The sequence below is a fragment of the Adelges cooleyi genome, unplaced genomic scaffold (genome assembly GCF_023614345.1).
Source record: "Adelges cooleyi isolate 19-005CV unplaced genomic scaffold, UGA_ACOO_1.1 ACOO_flye_CR_arks_rails_tigmint_CR_PRNA_11, whole genome shotgun sequence".
NCBI classification, from domain to species: Eukaryota; Metazoa; Arthropoda; class Insecta; order Hemiptera; family Adelgidae; genus Adelges; species Adelges cooleyi.
Genome location: NW_026095763.1, coordinates 725,052 through 729,764, shown reverse-complemented (window position 1 = coordinate 729,764; position 4,713 = coordinate 725,052).

Sequence of the window (4,713 nt, the reverse complement as noted above, 5' to 3'; positions counted from 1 at the left end):
GGACACAAGATCAACCTACAGAACGAACAATTGACCGTACATTTGTGCATGCATTTGTTTGATGAGATCCGGTACGAAGTTAACGGCAAAGAGATTGACAAGGTTAAAAACGTCGGAGTAGTGACTACAATCAAAGGATTTTGTTCTTTTACTCCCAGTGATATCACACGGATGCAACCGGCCGGATGGAAACACATCAATGACAACCAGACCAGTCGAGACCTGATGGACACGACAGAGTTTTTTGCACAGTATCCACTATCGGCTTGCATGGGCTTTTTCGAACGGTTCCGTCGTGTCCTGATCAACTGTACACAATCACTTGTGCTCATACGATCGAGCCGGGACATTGGAGCCATAGAGTTGATACAACCGGATGAGAGCATGAAGACTGAAGTAAATACCCCGGCAAACGTTGACCTACTCAAACAGACCACAGTGAACATTACTAAAATCAAATAAATCGTGAAATACTTTGAACCCAATGTGAAAACAGAATTGGGTCTAATGCGTATTCTGGACGGAAAGCGGTGGTTGCCTTTGGAATATCAACACTGGGTCATTGCGGTGTATCCTTTGGTACCTCAAACCACTCATCACACATGGTCGGTACGAACGTTTTCAAACGTTGAGAAACCACGGTATTTGCTAATAGCACTGGGCAAAGAACATTCCATACTATCTCAGTCGGACTTTCATCACTGTACACTGTGCAATGTCAAGGCTTACTTGAACTCTGACGAGTATCCGTACGAAAACTACAATGCTGATTTTGAAGCTGACAAACACACTTCAATGTACAATGCGTACACTCGTTTTCAAACAATATACTATGGACGTACCAATCCTCAACCTTTACTGGACTGTGTCCACTACAAGAATCTTGGACCAATCTAAGTCATTGACTGTTCGAAACAGAATGACACTGTTAAATCGTCTACGGTTGACTTACGTATAGACTTTGAATGCGCCAAAGCTTTTCCACAAAACACTTCATTGTACTGTGTTATTATACACGACTGTCAGATGGAGTACAATGCATTTAGTGGAGAAGTTAGGAAATTATAATTGTATATATACTTTGTTTAAATAATAATATCTTATCAGATCCAAATCGGCAAATATGTTGAAATATTTACCCTGCAAACAAATTATAAGATTTAGCAAATTATAAGAAGTAAGATTTTTCATCGTTTACAAAAAATTAATACCTTTATTCTAGGACTGTTTTTTACAAAGATGATTCTTGAAGCGAAATCCAAACATTTCTCCATATACTCGGTGTTTATGATTTTATGAAAACATATCATACACTCGTTAATTTTATTTTTTGGCATTGTCAGTTTGTCAGTATCATTGTCAGTTTGTCATTATCAATGTTGTTGACAACATTTTTCATTATCATTTTTATTTCTCGTACGATCCGTGGTCTTGTAAGTATCAACTTTCGGTATATGTTATCAAATATTTTATTCTTTAATTTATACATCCGCTTTGCCATTTCGAGAGTCAGCGAAATGCCTATTTTCCAGATTGGACACATTGTAGCCGTTGTATGGTTCATAAATGATTGTGTCTCAATCACCATGTAAGATTTCCTTGTGTATGCTTCTATTACTCGCATGGTAGTTTGCTCATCTTGCAATATAACTATACCGTCCAAGCTCCCGGATAGTGATGAGAAGTATGGATAAATTGCATATAATCGTTGTAAAAATTGTATATTTACAGCAATCTGATCGATTCCACCGACAATTACAATTTTCGGCCAAAATAAATCTCTAGAGTCCAGTCCAATGTGCATGTAGGTAGAGAATCGATATCATACACTGAAGTGTCGATTAAGTAATCTGAGTGTTGTTGTTGCTGCTGTTTCTGTTGGCTTTCAAGTTGTTTATCGATTTTTTTGACAAGTCCATCTTGACTCACTACTCACACTAAACTAAAATTTAATTTATGAAAAACCCAATATATTATAACCATTAAAAAGATAACACAATCTTATCACACACGAATGTGAGTGTACCATATAGAAGAGATTACACGCGCGCAGCAATGATAAACATGTCACACGTTTGACTTTTGGTTACTCATAAAACATTTTTTTCCCATTAGGTTAGGTCATAAATCTGTGTGGGATAAGAGTATGATAATATTCCGATTTGACGTCACCGCGAGGATACGACGGCAGCATAAGTACACTCGTGTGACGTCAATTTTTGCAAAAAAATTATACACGTCAGCATTTTCCATTGATAACATTGGAATTTTAATAGGTTTTTAATTGCCCGCGGCATGCACCTGTGATAACATTGGAATTTTAAGTGCCCGCGGCAAGTACCTGTGATAACATTGCAATTTTGATGGGTTTTTAATTGCCCGCGGCTTCCTTTGATGCCTAGAACCGCCATGCATATGTGACTACATTGCAATTTTAATGGGTTTTTAATTGCCCGCGGCTTCCTTTGATGCCTAGAACCGCCATGCATATGTGACTACATTGTTGTAATAATGGGTTTTAATTGACGGCGGCATCCCTGTGATGCCCAGAACCGGCATGCATATATAAATACATTGTAGTTTAAATGGGTTTTTAATTGTTGGCGGCATCCCTTTGATGCCCAGAACCGGCATTTATAACACTACTCATGCACTTCAATAACTTTTAAATTGAGACTGGTGTACTAAAAATGTTGAATGGTCGATAACAAGTTTTTGATAACGTTTTTTAAAGTACTTAAGGGGCCTCTAAACTAGAATTTATCAAGGCACATTTTATAGGTAAATTTGACTAAAAAGTTTAAATAAATACTACCATAGGAAAGAAGTATCGATTTTGATATTTTTTTTTCAACTTTTATAACGCATATAAGATTTATTTTTGTACAAAAACATATTTTTTTACTTCAAACGTAGTGTCCTTAAGAATACATCGATTTAAGTTTTTAAAAAAACATTCGAATTCTTCACAACATTTTCAAGGTATCGGTCGTACACAATTTTAAAATCAGTAAATTAATTATTTCAATATAAATTAAATGCAATTTTTAAGCTATTTCAACTAAAATTAAAAACATTTAACATAAACAAACATCAAGAATATACGAACATTTTTTTTTTAATAATAACTGTTAAAAATTAAAATCAAAGTGCTTAAAGTGTTTATTTGAAGTGGTTCTGTCACTTTTGTTAAAAAATAATTCCTGTAGACCTGTAACCTCTCCGTACCTATTGCTTTGGTCACATTATGCCTCGACCCCACTGTACAAGCTTACTAGGACAAAATCACTTTCACATAAACGCTTTGATACGTACTATGCTTACTATGCAATGCGTAGTTATAACAAGAGTTTTGCATCATTCTAATAAAATATACTAAACAATTATCTAGATAACAAATTATTCAAAGTTCTTTGTTAAAAAATATATTAAAACAATTTTAAAAAATATCATTTAAATAGTCTATAAGTGTTTTTTTTAAGTAATTGTATTTAAAATTATTATTTTGAAACATTTAATACATTCTACATTTAGAAAATATAAAAAAACAATTTCGTATATTACTTACTAAATAATTGCAATGATAGTTGTACTGGCTGCTTCAATGGTTTTTTTACGATTGATCAAATGGCTTATGTATTGCCGACCGAAACAATAATATCTAGATGTATTTTGCAAAACTGTTTATTCAAATTGGTTAGCATAAGCAACATTTGTCATTTTTCGTTATGAATAACATATTAATATTACCCTGAAGCTTAATACCAAGTAGAGAATAATATTAAATTTACTTAATACTATCGTAGTATGAGTAACGATATAGTAAAGGTGGGGTCTCAGCGGAGGTCTGTGTACACAATTTTAAACTTACAAAACAATTTGTGCAAACGATAACATACAAAAAACACGTAATAATACAAATATCAGATTCAAATGTTTTTTAACCCAGAAGAAAAATATAGAATCAAATTTGTACGGAGATTACAGTTTTTTTTTTATAAAGAAGCCATTGTAATTTGAATGTGATTAATTACATTGTATCCACTCAGATTCGTAAATTGGGTGTGTTTAATGTTTCGTCAATATAAACATGTAACTATTTTAGACAAAATATAATTTTTTTTGCTGCAAATTATAGCTAATAAAATTGATATTTTGCAAATTAACGAAAATTTGGTATATTTTCAATAAAACGATAACCTGATTGAGCGTTTAAAACTACTCTTAGTATTTAAAAATAACGTAATTGTAAATAAATCCCAAAAATTCAATTATTACTATAACTCGAATACTGGTATTAATAAGTATATTCGAAGGGTCATTAAATATTCCAAAATATATTTTCAAAGCCACATCTTTTGCCCACCAATGTTTTTCGCCTATTAGATTCAAAACGTCTGCCTGCTTATGCGAGTAGCACAAAGTAGGAAGTCGTTGCGGTAAGAAAGGCATGCCCAAAAACCTTGATCTTGACCACTTATGTTTAAGGCTCCGCCTGTTAAATCATAGATTATATAACACCAGACGGTGCACTTCTTCATTTACTAATAACTGAAATCCTCCTCAACTTGTGTGACCAAATTCTAGAAATTCAGTTATTGTGAAAAACACTTTACTATAATATCAAATCAGTTATAACATCAGTGAACCCAGTGATACTCAGTTCTGAAATAATAATTTCTCATAAATAGTTTTTTTTTCCGACGATGGTTA